At 43.4% G+C, this 22,690-nt stretch overlaps 1 long non-coding RNA gene across 1 annotated transcript; it reads left to right on the top strand.

The window, feature by feature from the left end:
- Window positions 1-7,168: 7,168 nt before the first annotated feature.
- Window positions 7,169-18,162, top strand: LOC138750425 (uncharacterized). Its single transcript, XR_011349332.1, has 3 exons — window positions 7,169-7,904; window positions 8,149-8,449; window positions 18,045-18,162. It is a non-coding gene; the product is annotated as an uncharacterized lncRNA (long non-coding RNA).
- The last annotated feature ends 4,528 nt before the right edge of the window (window positions 18,163-22,690 follow it).

The raw sequence follows: 22,690 nt of genomic DNA, 5'->3' as shown, positions 1-22,690 counted from the left end.
CGAGTGACCTCTGGCCATGTTTGAATAAGAGAATCATTTGTCACTGAAAGAACACATGACATATTAGAAAGTCTATGTTCCTCATGGGTTGGAGGGACAGGCACCACTCCAAAGTGACAGATAGTTTTGGAGTTTTACATAGAGATGTCAAACTAATAACCTACTCTAACAACTGCCAAGATTTTTTTCCATTTCTCTCAGTTGCGTTCAATAAACTCTCTCAAATGAGAACAAGATCTCAAGACAAAAGACAGAACCAGGCCACAAGTCCCGTCTAGTCTGCTCCATAAACCAACACGAAACCACTCTGCACTCCTTCCAATTTCTGGACTTTTCCCATATCCCTTAATGCCCTTACTAATGAGATACTTGTCTATTTCTTGTTTAAATATGCCCAGTGATCTGGCTTCCACTGCTGTATGCGGCAGCGGTTCCACAGATCCACGACCCTCTGGCTAAAGAAGTTCTTCCTAATCTCTGTTTTATATGGATAACCTCTAATTTTCTTGTCCTCGATTCACCCACCAAGGGAACCATCTTACCCGCATCCACCCTATCTAAACCTTTCAATATACAAAATGCCTCCATGAAATTACTTCTTTAATTTCCTGTACTCCACTGAATTCTTCACTACCAATTTCACCTGGTCATTAACTTTTAGGTTTCCTTGCACAAGGACACCCAAGTCCCTTTGCACATCCAAGGTCTGAATTTTCATCCCATCCAAATTGTATGCTTCCTGTTTATTTCCACTGCCAAAATGTACAACTAAGCATTTCTCAATGTTAAATCTCATCTGCCATAATTTTACCCAGTTTCCTTATCTGTCTATATCCTTTTGCAACTTTACAGTTTCTACACTTCCTACTTTGTCCCCTATCTTGGTGACCTCCGCAAATTTCGCCACAAAACCATTTAAACCACAATCCAAATCATTAATTTATATTTCCTGGCAATATATCTATCCTGAATTCCTTTTATTACGGCCACATGCCATTCTAAAATTGATCATTACTGAACCTGAACATGTTTATTGTGGTAAACATCTTCTAATAAATGTTCTGGATTTAATTTTTTAAAATCTCGTTGTGGCTCCTCTTCATCCCCTCTTTGCAAGTTGAATTCACAAAATTTTCCAAATATTTTTTCAGCAATAATTCTGTGGTACAGAAGATTACTCATCTTTCCTAGAGGTTAAAAGTTGCATTTTGATTTTCTTGTCTCAACTGAACATTGTACAAGGTGAAGGCTGATTAAAGTGGATTCAGTAACGATGGCCTTCAAATTTTTCATTATTGCTATGGCTACACTGCTTGAATGATAAACTGGTGTTTCTACAGGGAATTACCTCATGGAAATGTTCTAAATACATTCATTGGAGATAGACCTCTGTGAAAAGTTTACTACCCATCGGCAACAATCCTTGAAAAGAGATGAATCATCACCCATAGAGCAGCCCAGGAATAGGCCATTTGGTGAACAATGTCTGGGGTGACCATGATACTCATTAAATTAATCCCATCTGTCAGCACATGGTCCATACACATCACCTATTCCCTCTTGTTCATGTGCCCAAACAAATGCCTCTTAAATCGTGGCAATTTCACCACTATCCTGGCAGCGTGGGCCAGACCCCCACCGCACTGTGCAAAAACCTGCCTCACTTCTCTCCTTTTCCCCTCTCATGTTCAATATAAGTATCATAGTATTTTTACATTTCCTGTGGGGGGGGGGGGAGAAGACATTGACCTTCTCCAGGACTACAATAATTGGATAAATTTCAACCAGGTCATCCCTCAGCCTCCAAAGCTCCAGAGAAAACTATCGAAATTGCCATTTTCAAGGAGCTCGCGCTTGCACCCCAAGATCCCTCATTGCAACACAACTACAAGTCCTCTCAAAGTGCAAGACACTTGTCCAGATTAAACTCCATCTGCCATTTCTCTGCCCACATTTATAAGTCATCTGGTTTGGAAGGGATAATATGAGGGGAACTGGGTGGATCAACAGGTCAGAGAGAAAAACTTGGGGGGTGGGGTGTGGGCAGGTTACATGAACTTGGAAAATTCCATATTCATACCATCGAGTCACAAATGCAATAAGAGATGGTTCCTCTGGATTTGACCTCACCCAGACAATGGAGGAGGCAGAAGACAAAGGTCAGTGTGGGAATGGAATGGAATGGAACTTAAAACAGCTTGTGACCATGAGCCAAGATGGCCATTGTGATCAAAGTGGAGGTGCTCAGCCAATCTGTCATTTACTCTGCATTGGGTTTCTTGCCACAGAGGGCACGGACATGGTTGGAGTAGGAAACTTCGAAACTTTACCCTGCATGAGAATCCCTGGATGGTGTTAACTGATGTAGATTGCAGGAGAAAATGCCCGAGGATGGGGAGGAATTAGGAGTCTGTAATTATTTGAAAGATCTTACTGCAAGATTCATCACCAATGACGAGGAAAGCAGCTTCAGTCTATTCTCCCTCTCAGAAAGATTTATGTAATAAACAAAACAATCTTTCAGTACAGCCAGAGGCAAAAGGGCTCTTAATTTAGTCTTACAATCAAAAGACTTTGAAGTTAACCAGTGTAGATGACTCAAAATTCAATTCGAAATTCACTTCTGGTGGAAATATAAGAGCCAATGGCTTGCTTAATCAGATTAGCCTTATTCTGAGTTTCCATTTCTACTTTCACACAATCAAATGCAAGCCCCAGTTGTTGATCCCCAACTATTTTCTATCCTTACCCACTTTGCAACTACACCTACCTGAAATTGGAAGAAACAACAGCTAATTTTTCCATGTATAAATCATATACAAAATAATTTACCCACATTTTCACATCACTGTAGCCACTGAATGATAACTTGTGCCCATCAGAAAATTGCACCAGCCACTTCAGGGTGCTATTTACCTTGGTGTTACTGACTCTTTTCCAGTGTTACTTGCAGACATAATGACATATTCAACATGCACAATATTTATTTTCTTACTGACCAGAACTATAAAGCATTGTGTAAAAAAGAGAAAAGCTCAAGTCAACCAGGAGATACAAACTCCTGACTGCAATGTTGCTGTGCACATTTGCTACATTATTGAAGTTTCACAGAGCTTACAAGAGATATTCAAAGTCAAGCAATAACAGAAATAACAGGATATTACAGCACGGTACAAGCCCTTTGGCCTACAATGTGTTGATCTTGATATTTCTAAGAAAAAAATAATACCCTGTAGCAGCTACTGCAGTAGATGCTACTCAATAAAGGCAAACACACACAAAGGTAGTCAACTCAAGGCTGGTTTATTGCAGACATACACAGACCTTTTATTCCCTGCCTGTCAATGAGAATATTAGTGAAAACTTTCTGGTCCACAGGACCAGCTGGTTAAAGCTACGAGCCAATAGCGCCCCGTGCCTTTCAGCAGGGGCTTCATCTTGTCCATTGACTGTACTTTTGAGCCCAGCATTGTTAGCCCGTGATGTGTCAGGTAAGTCTGTGAACTGATGGTGGTGGTTCGTAATACCGCGCTATGCGTTCGCTACAACCCTGTTTTTCTTTCACCCATGTATGCCTGTCTCAGAGTCTCTTAAATGCTCCTTTCGTGATATTGTAATAGATAAATATATTTGGAGAATTTGGTAATATTTGGGATTTTAGTAAGATTTAGAGTAGGTTACATACATACACACATACATTTTAAACCATCTTATTTGAAAGACTGAAGAAATATTGAAGATCTCTGGAGAATGTTATTCACATTCACAAGTAGGTGTTAATCAAACTGATGTCATAAAATGAATGACCATTGTTTGTAAATGGAGCCACGATGACTACGTGCATATCTGCAGGGTGCTTACAGGAAAGTTATTCCTAGGTTTTGTTTATCTAACAATAGCTTGAGCAGAAGAAAGAACTCCTGTTGTTTCGAATAAGAGAAATAGAACTCTGTAGTAGCTTTGAGAAAGAAGTTACCATCTGGAAAACCCTAACGGGGCAAGGTTCATCAGTGAGACACTGAGGTGACTAATGGTGGTTCTTCAGTTGTGGAAATCCTGGAACAACAAATCTCTCTCTAAAAACCCTACAATAACCATTCTGAGTGGTAAACATTTACCTTTCGAGCACCAAATCCTGGTGAAATTTATACACATTCCATTCTGTGCACAGCAGAATTGCCTGCATCCAGAAAACTTGGAAGCAGTTGAAGTGAGATTGAACTGTGAACCAAAGAACTTTTCTTAAATTTAAACACATTACAAACATGTGCACTTACAATTAGAAGGGGGTTAATTTGGGTTTGTTAAGTATAGAGTTAAGTTAAAGTTTGATTCTATTTTCATGATTAAATTTGATTAAAAATATCTTCTGTTTTAAAAACCAATTTTCTTGATGAATGAATATTGCTTCTCGGTTTTGGGAACCTTTGGACTCGTAACAATATCTTCTTGGATAATGACATTGGGCCTGTTCAAAGTAGGAAATGGCTTCTACCAGCAGGAGTTTCTATTTCAGGAAAATATTGATAGGTGGCTGGCCACATACATTTCCTAAAAATTAATGCCCTCTCCCTCCCTAAACCACATTCAGTCCCATGACATCTTTCTACGTTGCATTACTGGGACCAACAAGGACCTGACCCATTTCCCATCTCTCCTTGCAATGCCAATATGGCAGTTGCCATTAAGAACTGACAAATCACATTTTAATTAAGCAAGCAAGATGAAAATCATTCTGACATCCTGCTTAAAAAAAAGAGTCAACAAACCTTCCTAATTATATAACTTCATTTTTATTTTGATTCCCATGGGGCATTAGTAAAAAATGTCCCATCAATTTGCTCACCAACTTATGAGTAAAATCATGATCCCTGTTCATGAAAACCCTAACATTCAATGTTACACAGATAATCAAGGAAGAATTCTGTAATAAAGGTGAATGAAACATTGAAAGAATTTCCCCCTTTAAAACATTGAGATTGTAGTGTACCAAGTGACGGGGCGAGGAAAAAAAGCCAAATCACTGCAACACTTGGACAGTCCAAGATGGCACGCACTCCCCTTCACTACCGAGAAGGACCCCATGCCCAGCACCATGTATGGGCTTAGGAGCCCTTCACTTCTGCGTAGCTGCCAGCTGGCCAGAGAATGATGCAACAACGTCACTGCTGGAAGTCAGGGGTACGTCACCAGAAGTGGCCGGGCCAGCGAGCAGACGTAGGGAATTTAAAACAGTAAACCCAGTCTTTGTTTTACACTCACCATGTGTGGACGTCTCTTTATTTGGTAGCACTGCTGCAGCGGACGCTACAAATCGATAACTTCTTATTGCTGCAACCAAACAGGTCTGCAAGATACACCAAACTAAACAGAAAACATGACCAGAAATCCCAGAGATCATAAATTCAAAAGGATTGGTGAAATCTTGACTCTGTATTATTAACACCAAAGTCCCTATATTTTTCAAGGCATTCGGACAAGTAACTGAGAAACATTATATTTTAGACACATGGTACGTCAGGATCATAAGGGTTGGAGTATTATTGTTCAAGAGACACAACTTTAAAAAAATAACATCTAACTTGATGAAGAATGTGATGCTACAACAGGAAAAACGGATGGAATCAGACACATTCTATGAGCATTGGGAAGCAAAGAAAAATAGATTGGTTTTTCATCCCTTCCTTAGCGACCCAATGACCCCGACAAGTCCTCCCCGACCTGCGACCGTAGTGGAGTCCAAATGATCATCAGATTCCACAATGGTCGCAAGTCGGGGTTTTTACCGCGTGCGAGGAGCCCTGAAGTCTTAGAGCCTATTTTTAAAATCAAATGATTTGACAAACGAGAACAGAGACACAGGACACGAAAGACCCAAAATGTGCGGATCGACTCAACGCTTCGGGGTCCATTGGCTGGGGGCAGCCATCTTAATTTCTGTGCGCATGCGCTTGCGCAAACGGTTCGCTTAGTTGCCCCGTCGGCACATCCAAATCAGCCGCACATGCGCGAAGTCACCACGCATGCGCGAACCAGACTTGCCAAGCTCCTGCCCCCGCCCCCTCCCTCTGCAAGTTACCTCGCGGCCTCCTGCCTCGCCCTGTCGGCGCCATCAGGCCTCGCACCGACGCCTCGGCTCCACTCAAACACCTGGCCGGTACCGGCCACTCCCAGGTGGGGCCCAGCAGGCTGCTGGTTGCCCGTTTTCCCTGGACCGCGCGGCTGAGGATGATCCCGGCGCCGTCGCCAACTTCTTCTCTTTAGCGCCCGCGGAGACGCGATGGATCCCGAGCAGACGACGACGCCGCCAACGTCCCGCCTCCCCACTGCACGAGCCAATCAGCCCGCGAAACTGCCCATCAATCCAACCCGACTTCAGCGTCCAATCAGATAGCAGCCCCTTCGAATCATCCCATTGGCTGGCGCAACTGAAGCAACCAATCAGTGAGCGAGCGAACGCACAGGTGCACCCAATCAGTTTCGCAAGACAGAAAACAGGCAGTCGAAGGAGCAGGAGCCCCTTCAGCCCATCCATTTACAACTACCCCAACAACAATCAAAACCTTAGATTTCATAAGATCACTTTGTCCTGGCTCCAGGATTCCTCTGATCTGAAGAAATACAAGGGAGACTATTTATTCTCAATCTTTCCTTCAAATTAATTACTGCTTCCAATTTAATGTCTGTTACTTTTTTCAAAGTATCTGCATCTCAGTTCGATGCATCTGATCCCTCTACGAATGTGTATGACAGTAAACTCATCACATGTCCATGGATCCCAATTTTAAATGAACCTTCAACAGGGTAGAGAATTCCAAGGATATTACATTTTCATTAAAGACATTTCTTAAAGTCCAAGCAGCTGATCAGTTATTGGGAAATTGTGACACTTGGTGTTCAGCTCCTTTGCATTATCCTCTCTCGATCCGTGCTGCTGTGTCCCCTCATAATGTTGTAAGGCCATCTTCTTTTTTTCCAATGAGAAAGAGATCCATATTCAAACGTTCCTCCTTTCACCCGGTTAAAACATCCCAGAAACAAATCTGATAATTTTTGTGCACTTCTCATTCTTCAGATAAGGAAACTGGACACATGACTCCCGATGTAAGATGAGCAAGACCATTCGATGTGAAATTGGAGTGTGCGCGCTACTGTGAAGGGTGGAAAGAAGGACACACACTCAAGAAATCAAAGTTAAAGACTCCTTTATTACACTGGCAGCTCTACTTCTATTCTCTCCCTGCTGCTGTCGACTGGAATTATGTCATATCAGCGCCGGCCTCCAATTAGTCAGTCTTCCTGTCCTTGTTGATTACTGTTGTGCGGGTTGTCCCCTGGGTCGAAATTTGTTGGTCCCTGTTGACTCTGCGTGGTCATCAGGTTCGTCAGTCATCTTGTGCACGGGGGGATCCCAGTTAGCATGATCCCCCACCTCCCCAGAACCAGTGATTGGAGCGCTGTTCGCTGCTTTTGATCGCCTATATCTGCGTCATGGGGGCTGAGTGGAGACCAATTTGCTGGCTTGAGGTGGTCGATGGTTAAAGTCTCTTGCTTCGCAACAATATCCAGCACACTTACCGTGAAGTGTGGAATGAACGATACACACCCAAGAAGTCGAAGTCGAAGACTGGTTTGTTGAACTGGCAGCTCTGCTTATATACTCTCCCAGTGCTGAGGACAGGTCTTTTGAAACGGCAGAGCCAGCCTCGGATTGGTGGGTGTTCCTGCCATTGCTCATTGCTTCCCGCCGTGCAGGATGTCACCTGGGACGAAGGTTGTTGGTTCTCGTGGGATCTGCTCAGTCACTGCGTTCGTCAGCCATCTTGTGTACTGGTTTGCATCCCGGTTAGTGAGCCGCAACAACCATATATTGTGGAAGAATATGGAGCCCATATTTACAAAGGGTGGGTGTGAATATTTAAATGAAACTCTGACATTCCCTTTCTCCTTCAGGCCTCAGTTTATGAAAAGGAACATTAAAGTAATCGGCGCTCCTGTTTGGGGGGTCCCTTGTCCTCATTTTTCTTCTTTTTTCTTTTGGCACGGGGATAGAGGGGGGATGGGGTGGTTTATGGGGGGGGGGATTTGTATTATTATTAATTGTGTGAATTCTTTGTGGATTTATAAATATTTTTTTTAAATGATCAGAGGTCATTCCACTGGACCTAAAGAGGCCTAGAGCAACACTGGGGACACCCTCCTGCCCCCCACCCCCCCACCACCCCAAATATCAATGTGATCCACTACGATCATTGACAAAATCATCGAGGACCCCTTCACCCGGCCAACAGCATCATCCAGCTATTCCTGTTGGGAAAGAGATCCAGGAATTTTAGAGCTGGTACCAAGAGGCCCAGGAACAGCTGCTTCCTCCAAACAGGGAGAACGTGGAACAATTGATGAGCTGCTCATACAAATACTCCTCCACTCTGCTATATATTCAACAATAGTGAGTTATTTTTCTGGACATGCTCCACATGTATTATTTGTCTGTTGTGTGAGGGCTTGGTTGTGTGTTTGCGTGTGTTTACCCCAAGAACTCTGTTTTATCAGGTCGTACTTGTGCTATCCAAGGGTAATAAATTTGAGGTTGTACTTTGGAGTGGGTGCAGAAGAGATTTCCTGGATCGGAGAAAGTATCTCATGAAGTAAAGTTGACTGAGTAGGGCTTTTCTCATCCCACTACCACCACCCACCCCCCACCACTCAGCGAAATTGACTTTATTCACAAATTATTTCCAAAGAGGAAGACCATTCCAAGTCTTTTCTCCCCCTCCTGTTGTATCCAGATATTCCCTTCACTGAACATTGCTGCATACGTCTCTGTTTACCTTCATTGCCACCACTTTGATACCGTGTGGTTACAGCTCCCCTCTGCTGTTGGAGGAGTTCCCCTTGGTCTCAGCCTCTCAATGCCCGGTAATGAGAGGGTTATGATCCATCCCCATAGTGCCTTCGTTTTGGCTGTGCCAAGCCTCCATCCATCCCTCAGCATGTACTCCTGCAGCCTGGAATGTGCCAGTCGGCAGCGTTCCCTCCCCAACATCTCCGCTTGCTGAAAGACTGACAGGTTTAACGTAGAACACGAGAGCACAGTACAAGCATTTCGGCCCTCGATGTTGTGCCGACCGATGTATTCCAACCAAAATAAAAATAACTAACCCCTTCCTCCCTCATAACCCTCCATTCTTCTTTCATCCATGTGACTCAGAGACTCTTAAATGCCCCGAAGGTTTCAGCCTTCACCACCACCCCAGTTCTTGGGCTCATCCTATGTCCCTGACCTGGTAGGCATACACTGTATCCCCTCCCCTTGTCACCCTCCTGCTGCCCCCACCCCGAGCCAGAGGTGAAGGTGGTTTCTCAGCCGAGGAGCATATCTGGGAGATGAACCTCAACTGCATCGAATTCAGGTTCCCGCAGATCAAAGCAGGTCCGTGGGCCAAGATGAGTGACCCGATGGTGAACCGGAGATCCAGGGGTGGTCTCCGTCCTCTGGGTCCATCCTCAATACTGTCCCCTATCCCCCACCAGTCCCGTCCCCAAAGCCTCTGTCCCCCACTGGGCCTGTCCCCAATGCTCCGCCCATTGCTTGGACTGTCCCCAGAGCTCCTGTCTCCCACCAAGGCCTTAAACAAGCCACTGTCCCTCAACATGCCCAGCCCGTCCCCGCACCCCCACCCCAATTGATCTGCAACCAAAGGCCCATCGCCATCAGGTCTGTCCTCCCACCAGACCGGTTCCCTCACTGGGACCCTCTCCAATCGATCACCCATCACAACTACCCCACCCCAGTTCTTGAACCTCCCCCTTCCCCACCCACAGGCCTTGGAATCAGAGCTGCTCCTGGGACACCCAGACAGTGGAGATGTGGGGAGGGCAGTGATCCATCTCCTTCCTGGTGGCAGCATTCCATACCTTCACCAAATTGGGGAATCCCCTGACCCTTGGCACTGGGTCAATTGACCCATCTGAGCCAGGCCTCTCTCTCCCCCCACCCTGGAGAATGTGGCCCAATTCAGTTGGCTGCTACAGTACACACTGCCCTTCAACTCTTGTCCCAGGACTCCTGCTCCCACTTGTCCTTCAATGAGCTGTGTGACTACAGCCAGGAGCTTCCCCCTCCTCATTACCCTTGGCCCTGTGGGTGAGTGGGTGGGACATGACGAGGGGGTTGTAGGTCATGGAATTGGGGTAAGAAAGTTTGGGTGAAACCTGGGAAAGGGAGCGGTGATCAGCCGGCTGTGATCATCCAGTAAAGATTGTGTCAGGCATTGAAGACGGAGTCAATGCAGTCCCCTGCCGGGTCCATTCCTCACCGGGTCCATCTCCAAAACTCTCCACCAGGTCGATCCTCAATATTATCCCTCGCCGGGACCATCCCCAATCACGTCTGCACTGGGTCCAACCCCAATACCGTCCCCCGCCGGATCTGTCCCAAATACCGTTCCCTGCCGGGTCCATCCCCAATCCTGTCCCCGCTGGGTCCATCCAAAATCCCGTCACCCGACAAGTCCATCCCCAATCCATTCCCCCGCTGCATCCATCCCTAATCTCTTCCCCCACTGGATCCAACCCCAATACCGTCCACCGCCGGATCAGTCCCCAATACCATCCCCCATTGGATCCGTTACCAATCGCATCACCACCGGGTCCAAACAAAATCCAATCTCCCTCTGAGTCCGTCCACAATACCATTCCCAACTCGGTCTGTCACTAATTCTTTTGTCCAACAGGTCCTCCCACAAACCCTATTCCCCACTTTTCCCTCCCCAAAGCCCCTGACCCCCGCCAGGTCCATTCCCAAAGCCATTGTCCTTCACTGGCTGGTCCCCAAAGCCCCCGCCTCCCCACAAGACTCATCCTGAAGCCCCAGCCCTCCCCTGGGCCTGTCCCAAAGGCCCATTCCCCATCATGTCTGTCCTCCAACTGAACCGATACTCTCACTTGGCCCATCTCAAATCGATCACGCATCAGAACTGCCTCACCCCAGTTCCTGCACCTCCCCTTCCCCCACCGACAGGCCTTAGAACCTGTGCTACTCCTAGGACCCCAAGACGGTGGAGATATGGAGAGGGCAGAGGTCCAGTGGCAGCATCCCAGTCCTTCACCGAGCTGGGGAGTTCCCTAAACCTTTGCACTGGGACATCTGTCCCATCTGAGCGAGTCCTCTCTCTCTCCCCACACCCTGGAGACTGTGCCCCTGTACAGCTGGCTGCCACAGTACACACTGCTCTCCACCTCTTGCCTCAGGACTCCTGCTCTCACTTGTCCTTCGACAAGCTATGTGACTACAGCCTGGACCTGCCCCCACCTCGTTACACTTGGTCCTATGGGTAAATGGGTGGAACATGACAAGGGAGTTGTAGGTGGTGGAATTGGGGTGAAAAAGTTTGTGTGAGAGCCAGGAAAGAGAGTGATGATCATCCGGCCAATGAGAGGCATTGGGGACAGAGTCACTGGGGAGGGGTCAGAGCCTCAGGGAAACAAGGGCCCTGGATTTGGTAGCAATCACAGCTCATGGAAAGTAGGAGGAAGAATCCTGGGAATCATTGAGTGTGGCAAGGTTAGCGTCGCGGTTAGAACAACGCTGTTAAGGGGGCAGCAAGCCGGGTTCAAATTTGACACTGTCTCTGGGGAGTTCTACATTCTTCCTGTGTCTGCGTGCATTTCCACCAGTTGCTCCTGGTCCTTCCACCATTTAAAATGTACCGGGGGTTGTAGGTCATTGGTGTAATTGAGTGGTTGTGGCTCATAGGCTGAAAAGGCCTGTTTCCGGGCTGCATGTGTCAATCTAAAATCACCATCTAAAATGATAGTCCAGCCTGTCATGAATTTTTTAAATATTCAATTCAAAAGACTGGTCCAGATAGACAACTCCGAAACAGTCCTTTCAGCCCATCTTTTCTGATGGCCAAGCTGCTTGCAAACAGTCCATATCCCTCTCAACCTTTTCATTCCACGGACCCATTCAACTCGCATTGCTTTGTCAATCTCACGGCCTGTGGGAAGAAATTATTTCCCTGCCTGTCAGCCTGATTTTGTTCCTCCATATCTCCTTCCTGATGGTAGTGGGTCAAAGATGCTGTGTGCTGGATGTCTGCGGGTCTAATTACAGGCCCCATCCCTGGACAGTCAGAGGCCCCTTGTCTCAAAGTCCCATCCATGTGGCCTCTCACTCAGCAATCCCTCGTCGGAACACAACTACCCCCTCCTTACCTACCTCTACCAGCCCTTAGTATCCTCATGACAGTTCCAGGCACCTGTTATGTCGACCCTTGATGACCTGCGCCAGCTCTAATTTGGACCCTGCCTCACCTAAACCATTGGAATAACCAGCGCCTTCTACCCTCGAGAGCCCGAGGGAATCCGTACCCTCAGCAGTGTCCTGCTGGTGCACAATCGAATGCCCTCCATCCCCTTCCACGGGTTCCCTGCTGTTATCAGGCTCCTGTATGGACCCCACCCTGGCAAAACTAAGAAGAAACCTGTAAAGGAACTTTATCTTTTTTTGGTATAACTGTAATTATTGCATTGGAACAAGACTTGGGTAATCGAAAAGTGTCATAAATTTGTTGTAAAACATCCTTATATATAGGAAATATATCAGCATAAAAAGTTTTATTAAACTCTATAGAAAACCCATCTTCACCAGGTGCCTTTCCATTTGGCATATCTCTTATGGCCGTTTCTATTTCCTTTTCTGTAAAGGATTTATCTAACTCCTGTCTATCTTCTTGATTCAATTGTGGCAATTTAATATTTTTCAAAAAAGAATCTATAGCATCCTCAGTTACATCTTTACATTCTGAAGTACATAATTTTTAATAAAAATTACAAAATTCCTCATTAATTTCCTTTTGACTAAAATTAATACCCGATTTCTTTCTAATTACTGGTATAATTCTACATAATTGTTCCTTTTTTAACTGCCATGACAAAACTTTATAAGATTTCTCACCCCATTCATAAAATTTATGTTTAGTTCGGTTCATTAAACATTCAAACCGATAAGTTTGTAATTCATTATATTTAAATTTTAAATTAGTTAACTGATTCTTTTGCGTTTCAGTAGCATTTTTTTTGAAATTCTTTTTCAGTAACAGTTATCTTTTTCTCTAAATCTTCAATCTCTTTAATTCTCTCTTTCTTTACTTTAGAAGCATAACTAATAATTTGACCTCGTAAAAAAGCTTTCATTGCATCCCATAAAACAAATTGACTAGAAACAGAATTAGTATTATTACTAATAAAAACCTCAATTTGTTGTTTTAAATAACTAATAAATTCCGTTTTTTGCAGTAACATAGTATTGAATCTCCATCTTGGAGCTCTCTGAACATCCTGTCAACTCTGATATTCTAATAATAATAATGAATGGTCCGAAACCAGTCTTGCCTTATAATCCACAGATGTAACCCTATCCTGCAAATGTGCTGAAATTAAAAAATAATCAATTCTAGAAATCATTCTGTTTTCAAAAGAGAGGATACAAATAACCTCCCAAGGATGTTGGGAAACATAGAGACTAATGCAAGGGAGGAACTGAAAGAAATCAGTATCTCTAAGGACATGGTCTTGAGAAATTTATGGGATTGAACGCAGATAAATCCCAAGAGCCTGAAAATCTACATCGTAGGGTACTTAAGGAAGTGGCCATTCAGATAGCAGATGCTTTAAGAATTATTTTCCAGAACTCAATAGACTCAGGATCAGTACCCATGGATTGGAGGGTAGCTAATGTTACCCCACTATTTAAAAAGGGGGGTAGAGAAAAAGCAGGGAATTATAGGCCGTAGAGCCTTACTTCAGTAGTGAGCAAAATTATGGAATCCATTATTAAGGAGGTAATAGCGGAGCATATGACTAGCAGAGAAGGGATCGGACAGAGTCAACATGGATTTACAAAAGGTAAATCGTGTTTGACAAATCTATTGGAATTCTTTGAGATGGTGACAGGTAAAATAGATGGGGGAGAGCCAGTGGATGTGGTGTACCTGGACTTCCAAAAGGCCTTCAATAAGGTCCCGCATAAACGACTGGCTTCCAAAATCAAGGCTCATGGGATTGGGGGCAAAGTATTGATGTGGATTGAGAACTGGCTGGCAGGTAGAAGACAGAGAGTTGGGATAAATGGCTTGTTTTCTGAGTGGCAGGCGGTGACCAGTGGGGTGCCACAGGGATCTGTACTGGGACCCCAGCTGTTCACAATTTACATTAATGATCTGGATGAGGGGATTGGTTTTAATATCTCCAAATTTGCAGATGACACTAAGCTAGGAGGGGTTGTGTGCACGGAAGAGGGGGTCAGGAAGCTCCAGTGTGATTTGGATAAATTGAGGGACTGGGCAGATACATGGCAAATGCACTATAATGTGGATAAATGTGAGGTTATCCACTTTGGTAATACAAACCGGAGGACAGATTACTATTTGAATGGCAATAGATTAAGAGATGGGGATGTGCAGAGAGACCTAGGGGTACTTGTACACCAGTCTCTGAAGGCGAGCATGCAGGTACAGCAGGCGGTTAAAAAGGCAAATGGTATGTGGCCTTCATATAAAGAGGGTTTGAGTACAGGAACAAGGATACCTTACTGCAGCTGTACAGGGCCTTGGTGATACCCCACCTGGAGTAATGTGTGCAGTTTTGGTCACCTTATCTAAGGAAGGATGTTCTTGCAATGGAGGGAGTGCAGAGGCGATTCACCAGGCTGATTCCTGGAATGGCAGGAATGACTTATGAGGAAAGATTGAGCAAATTGAGATTGTACTCGCTGGAGTTTAGAAGATTGAGAGGGGATCTCATAGAGACATATAAAATTCTGGCAGGACTGGACAGAATGGATGCAGATGGGATGTTTCCAAGGATGGGAAAATCCAGAACCCGGGGCCATGGTTTGAGGATAATAGGCAAACCATTTAGGACCGAGATGAGGAGGAATTTCTTTACCCAGATGGTGGTGAATCTGTGGAATTCATTGCCACAGAGGGCAGTAGAGGCAGGTTCATTAAATATATTTAAGAGGGAATTAGATATATTTCTTCAGTATAAGGGTATTAAAGGTTACGGAGAGAAAGCGGGGACGGGGTACAGAACTTTAAGATCAGCCATGATCTCGTTGAATGGCGGAGCAGTCTCGAAGGGTCGAATGACCTACTCCTGCTCCTATCTTCTATGTTTCTATGTTTCTATCCCCATTATACCTACACCTCACTGTGATCCTGTATATACATCACTGTTAAACCTTTTAACTGCTCTGAACCCAGTGTCACAGTTTCTGTCCCAGTCTACCGTACATCACCATTAAACGTTCTCCACACTGTGAACACAGTGTCACTGAATATGCAACAGTGTGACGTGAATCATCGTTAAACTTCTTCCCCACTGTGAACCTGTTGTCACAGTATCTGCCACAGTTTATTGTACATCACTCTTAAACCTTCTCACTACTGTGAACTCGGTGTCACAGTACCTGCCTCTGTCTACTGTATATCACTGTTAAACTTTCTCCCTACTGTGTAACTGGTGTCACAGTATCTGGCTCAGTCTACCGTACATCACCGTTGATCTATCTCTCAACTGTTAATCCAGTGACACTGTATTTGCCATATTATATCGTACATCACCATTAAACCTTTTCCCCATTGTTGACTTGATGCCACAGCATCTGCTGTTGTTTATTGTACATCACTGTTAACCTTTCTCATTGCTGTGAACCCAGTGTTACAGTATCTGCCACAGTATATCGTACATCACTGATGAACCTTGTTCCTTCAATATTTCCGAATAAAAATAAGGTCAGATTCTGCGTGAAAATATCTCCTATAACTTGTTCCATTAATATTGTAATTCTCCCCAAAAAGATCTTGCATTAGGACAAAGATAAGTTGAATGCAAGAAAGTTGCAACATCTTCACCACACCTAAAACATTGATCTGATAATTCTGATTTTATTCTATTCAATTTCACTGGTGAAAGAAGTAACTGTGGGAAAAAAACTAGTTGTGAATTCCTTCCTCACTGCTGCAGTGTGGAACTCTGGTCAATAGTTCCAGACTGCTGAGTTGAAGTGAATTAATGCAACTCCCCTGGATCATGTGATCTCTATTGGAAATCAGCTTCCTGAGGAACTTTTCAAATCCAATAGCCTGAATCACCTGACTCGAGGTGCAGCTTTCAGATAAAATCCTTGCTGACATCTGCTGACATGACTGATGTAAAAACAATTATACTGAACTAATTTATGTCTTGCATTGAGATCCTTATACGGATGTCCCCATATTTGCCAATCAATTAAATTATTCAGATCCATTTCCCACCTTTGTCTCAACTTATGAACTCCTCATTTAAAAGTTCCTACTTGTAATAAAGATGACATCATCAAATATTTTTTTTTAACAATTCCTCTTATAAAGAATTTCTATTTCAGTACAACATGGTTGGTCCTAACTTATCCTTCAAATATGCTCTAAGTTGGAAATAGCAAAAAAACTTGCGATGAGTATACGATATTTATTTCTCAGTTGCTCAAATGACATTAATTGACCCCTTTCATAACAATCTTCAACATTTATAATTCCCTTACGAAACCCGCTATCCAGAAATTGATGATCCTTTGAAAAAGAAATGAGGATTTTGAATCAAAGCAATTCTGGGTGATGTACATCCACTTACACCAATTACATCATTTATTTTATTCCATATATTAATCAAATGTTTCAACAATTGTGTATCTTTATCACCAACCATTAATTTTGATTCCCAGTTGTACATAAATTCTTCTGCTTTTCCCTCTCCTATTTTATTTGATTCTATTTTAACCCTTTCAAATAAAGAAGCAAGAAATCTCATTTGAGCTGCTCCATAACAATTTTTAAAATGAGGAAGCTGCAGTCCTCTCAATGCAGAATTTCCATTGGGTTATTTGTAACATGGGATTCAATCGGAAATGGGTTCATGTGACATAAAACCACAATGCAGACTGTTTTCTAAGAATGGAATGCAAGAGGAGGGTTGTCTAGGTCTCCAGCAGGATATAGATCACAAGATATAGGAGCAGAAGTAGGCCCGTTGAGTCTGTTCCACCATTCTTCCACTCAGTCCCACTGCCCAGCTCTCTCCCCGTTACCCTTAATTCTTTGACATATCAAATACCTCTTAATCTCTGCCTTAAATACATCCAATGACCTCACATGGGTTTCACGACCCATTGACAAAATCAATTTTTCCACATTTATTTTAAATTGACACCCTTTTATCCAGAAATTATGCTCTCCTGTCCTAGAATCCCCTACCAATGGAAACATCTTTGCCATATGTACTCTGTCCAGGCCTTCCAGCATTTTAAATGCCTCTGAGGTCCCCCTTATCCTTCTGTACTCCAACTAGTACAGTCAAAGACATGTACGGTTACATGATATTATGTCTTGTTGATATTTACCACTCGGGAAGGTTCTTGTTGGTTTTCAGATAGAGGTTTGTTGTTCAGGGAAGAATTAATGTTTTTGTGATTCAACGTACCAGCATCTGAAGTCTGTTATCTCTTCAGAAAAGCTTGATAGCTTTAGCATGGAGCAGAGCTGAGCCACGACTTTGCAGGTATTTAAGGGAGTGTGTGGGCAGGGTTTGTTCTGGACCAACAATCTCACCAAATGACTCTGCTTGAAATCAAGATTCAAACCATTTTGAGGAATACAACAGGAATTGTTCAACAAGAGCCTGGTGTTCCCTGAGGAGTTTTCTTTCAATAGTGGAAATGATTTTTTTTTTAAAGCCTGTTAATATTCCTGATACAGATCTTTGTATTTAACTTTCAGGTTGCTATCTGTTGTTAACTTGGAGGCCTTTAATGGGGTGACTGGGTGGAATTTTTGCTTTAACCAAGCAGTTCTCTTGCAATTTTCCAGCTGTTGGATGCAATTCAGTTGCTTGCAAGTTTAGCAAGTGGGATTTTGATGTGAAATTGCAACTCACAGCGTCATTTTTGTGTTTGAAAATGCCAATGTGAAAATTTTAACTTTGGTCTCCTTGGTTTGCTTAAGTTTACAGAGGAGACGTTGGGTCAAGCTGAGAAGACAGAGTTGGATGCCCATTTGGCGAATCGGGTGGGCAAAGCATTAAGCACAAAACGAGGGGCTGAAAAAATAATGAAGCAGACTGAAGTGCCGTTGAACCAAACCCAGGTAAAGAATTTCATTTTGTGCAGTCTACTTAAGAGACCAAACGATTTGGGCTTTTAGTGGTGACCTATTTAAATGAACAAAATCTGATTAGAATTGAAGTTTATGGAATGTTTGGAAGTTAATGTTTATAATTACGATAAATGAACAAATCAATGAGCCTGGTGTAACAGTATCTGCCTCTCTCTACTGTACATCACCGTTAAACCTTCTCCCCAATATGAACCTGATGTCAAAGTATCTGACACTGTTAATCGTACATCAATGTTAAACCTTCTCACGAATGTGAATCCTGTCTCAAAGTTTCTGCCTCAGTCTATCGTACATCACTGTTAAACTTTCTCCCCCCTGTGAACCTGGTGTAATAGAATCTGCCTCAGTCTACCGTCCATCACCGTTGAACCTTCTCCCCACTGTCAACCTGGTGTCACGGTATATATCTGAATTTACAGTATATCACCGTTAAACCTTCTCCCCCCTGTGAACCTGGTGTAATAGAATCTGCCTCAGTCTACAGTCCATCACCGTTAAACCTTCTCCCCACTATGAACCTGGTGTCACGGTATATATCTCAATTTACAGTATATCACCATTAAACATTCTCCCCGTAAACCTGGTGTCACAGTATCTGCCTCAGTCTACCGTACATCACCGTTAAACCTTGTCACTATTGTGAACTTTGTGTCACAGTATTGATCTCAGTCTATCGTATATCACTGATAAACCTCTTCCCCACTGTGCACCCGGTGTCACGGTATCCATCTCAATTTACCGTACATCACTGTTAAACATTCTCCCCAATGTGAACATGATGTCACAGTATCTGACACAGTTTTAAGTCAATCACTGTTAAACCTTCTTACTCCTGTGGAATCCATCTCACATTTTCTGCCTCAGTCTACCGTTCATAAACATTAAACCTTTTCCTCCTGTGAACCTGGTGTTAAAGTATCTCCCTCAGTTTAATGTACATGACCATTAAGCCTTCTTACTGCCATGAACTCAGTGTCACAGTATATGCCAAAGTCTACTGTACTTTACCGTTAAAACATCTCCCCACTCTGAACCTGGTGTCGCAGTATCTCACACAGTTTATCGTACATGACTGTTGAACCTTGTTAATGTTGTGAACCCATTGTCTCATTATCTCTTATCAGTCTACCATACATCATCGTTAAACCTTTACACATCTGTGAATGGGTGTCACTGTATCTGACACAGTTTATCGTAGATTACTGTTAAACCTTTTCACTGCTGTGAACCCAGCGTCACAGTAACTGTCTCAGTCTACCGTACATCATCGTTGAACTTTATCCCCACTATGCACCTGGTGTCACATTATCTACTTCAACATACCGTAGATCACCGTTAAACCTTCTCCCCATGTGAACCTGGTATCACAGTATCTGACACAGTTTATCGGACATTACTTTTCAACTTTCTCACTTCTGTGAACCCAGTGTCACAGTAACTGTCTCAGTCTACCATACATCATTGTTGATCATTCTCCAGCTGTGAACCTGGTGGCAGAGTATCTGCCTCAGTCTCCCGTATATCACCATTAAACCTTCTCCCCACTGTGAACCTGGTGTCACTGTATCTGCCTCAGTCTACCATACATCACCGTTAAACATTATCCCCATTGTGTACCTGGTATCACTTTATCTACCTCAACATACCGTACATCACCATTAAACCTTATTCTCATGTGAACCTGGTGTCACAGTATCTGACACAGTTCATAGTATATCACTGTAAAACCTTCTCACAATTGTGAATCCTACTATAAAATAATGCTCCCCTTCTAAGTCTCGCTGTATTCAAATCCCACCTATTTTAAAAATTCCAAAAAAAAGAGAAAAATCAATCCCAAAACAAGTTACTCAAAAGTAGTAGCCCCCTAAAAATCTGGGTATGGTAAAGTCCACAAGTGGCAGGTGACTAAAGGACTCAGTGTCACCCACCCCCAGTCAGACTTTCACAAAGTCCTGAAACAAAAACATTCAACCCAGTGATTCCAGTCCCACTGATTGTTCAGGATCTTCAATATCGAGAAGACTTTGCGTCAATTCAACTTTTTTCCCATTCTTTCCATATTTTCCAATCTTTTCATTTTCATTCCCATTGACCCTTTTCTTCGGTGACAATGGTGACGATCACCCATTTCCTCGAACATCTGACAATGAATTAGCAAATATTAAAGGATCATGGTCATCATCAAAAAACAGAGATTGAAAATTCCCATAAAAATCTTTCAATACTGCCGCATAACGAAAAGCAAATTTTTATCCCTTTCGCCACAATACTTCTTAGGCTGAATTAAATTCTCAATCTCTTCTGATAATTTCTTGACTCAGATCTGCATTAAAAAAACCCTATTATTTTGAACCATTATTGGAGCCTGATTTTGCCGTGTTTTCTGCACCACCAATCGGAGGATCATCTCTCTGTCTTGATATTTAAAACAGCGAATCTAAACTGCTCGTGGTAATTGGCCTGGAAACGGTTTCTTCCTTAACTCTCTGTTCGCTCGATCTAATTCCAGTCCATCTGGAACAAATTAGCTGCCCTACACTTCTGGGATCCATTTCTTCAAAACCTTCACTGGATCCGAACCTTCCATATCTTCTGGAAAACCTACTATCTTAACATTATTTCTACGACTTTGGTTTTCTAATGAGTCAAACTTCTTCAATAATTCCTTCTTCTGAATCCCCCAATCTACAAAAGGATCTTCCACTATTTCCATTTTTTCTCTATTACGCTCCACTTGACTCTTGCATTCAAGAAAGCCTCCTCAATCTTTTTAAAATGATTTTGCACAGTATCCACTGATTGTGTCCATCTCGTAACATCACTCTTAACTACATTAATATCTTGCTTCATAAAAGTTATTTCTTCACACACAGTGTTCATTTTAGTTTTCATTTCTGAAAATCCTTGAGTCATCTGATGAGTCATTTGCATTGATATATTTGACATATCTTCCATGAGCTGAGCAATCCCTTCCAGAATTGGAAACACAGAATCCAGTCCAGGATCCATCACCTCCATTTGAGGCTGACCTTCTTTTGCCACAGTCCCCAGTTCTTCAAATTCTAATGAAGTTGAGCATCTTCTTCCTCCATAGCAATAGGTCCTCTTCTGGAGCTGCTGCAGGTCTGGACACCTGGCACAGTGTGCCGACCTCGTCAGTTCACTGTCGCTCAGGCTCCCCCACATCCCACACCTTCTCCAAAGGTTTGTGGACCCTCGACACACTGTGCCTGCCCGGTAGGGCCACCGACTGCACAGGTGCGTCTTCTGATGTTACACTGTACCTCTCCTGACCATCAGGCAATGCTGCAGGCTCACGTGCCTGTCCTCATTCAGCTGGCTCGCCCTCATGCCTGTGTTCACGAGTGCACAAGTCGAAACCGCTGAACTCATCGCTAAGCTGGCGCCGACGAAATACTTAGCCGGGCAGGAGTCGTCTGAGGCTTGGGGACTCCAGTCGACAACTCCGTTGCTTCAACTTGAATTCGGCCTCAATTCTTCAACTCTTTTGTAAGGTAATTTCTTCTGGAACTGAGTTTTCGATTTTTTCACATTTGTAGCTATTTTGATCCTCCACAATTCCAAAGCCAATAAACAGTATTTTTAATCACTTTTACAACTTTTAAAATCGAGCATTTAATAGTCTAACTGGGGATGGGTGGAACCACACGTCTACCCTCTGCGCCATCTTGTCACAGTATCTGACACAGTTTATAGTAAATCACTGTTAAACCTTCACATTACTGTGAATGCTGTCTCTTAGCTTATGCCTCAATCTACCGTTCATCAACGTTAAACCTTCTCCCCCTGTTAACTTGGTGTTAAAGTATCAGCCTAAGTTTACCACACATCACCATTAAACCTTCTCCCCATTGTGAGTCCAGTTTTACTGTATCTGCCACAGTTTATCGTACATCACTATTATACCTTCTCACTACTGTGAACTCGGTGTTACAGAGCCTGCCACTCTACCGCACATCACCAGTAAACCTTCTCCTCAATGTGAGCCTGGTGGTACTGTATCTGCCACTGTTTAGTGTACATCATCATTAAAAATTCTCCCCAATATGAAGCTGGTGTCACTTTATTCGCCAAAGGTTATCGTACAACTCTGTTAAACATTTTCCCCACTATGAACCCGGTGTACAGTAACTGTCTCAGTTTCCCATACATCGCCAATAAAGCTCTTTTTTCCCACTCTGAGCCCAATATCAATGTATCTACGTAGTCTCCTGTACATCACCATTAACCTCCTCCCCACTGTGAACCAGGTTTCACAGTATCTGCCACAGTTTATTGTACATCATTTTTAAACCTTCTCACCACTGTAAACCTGGAGTCACAGAATCTGCCTTATTCTACCATACATCTCTGTTTAACCTTCTCAGGACTGTGAACACAGTGTCATAGTATCTGTCAAAGTCAACTGTACATCACCGTTAAACATTCTCCCCACGTTGACCCATTTTTCA

The sequence above is a fragment of the Narcine bancroftii genome, unplaced genomic scaffold, assembly GCF_036971445.1.
Source record: "Narcine bancroftii isolate sNarBan1 unplaced genomic scaffold, sNarBan1.hap1 Scaffold_142, whole genome shotgun sequence".
Classification (NCBI taxonomy): Eukaryota; Metazoa; Chordata; class Chondrichthyes; order Torpediniformes; family Narcinidae; genus Narcine; species Narcine bancroftii.
This window is presented reverse-complemented; position numbering and strand designations above follow the sequence as displayed.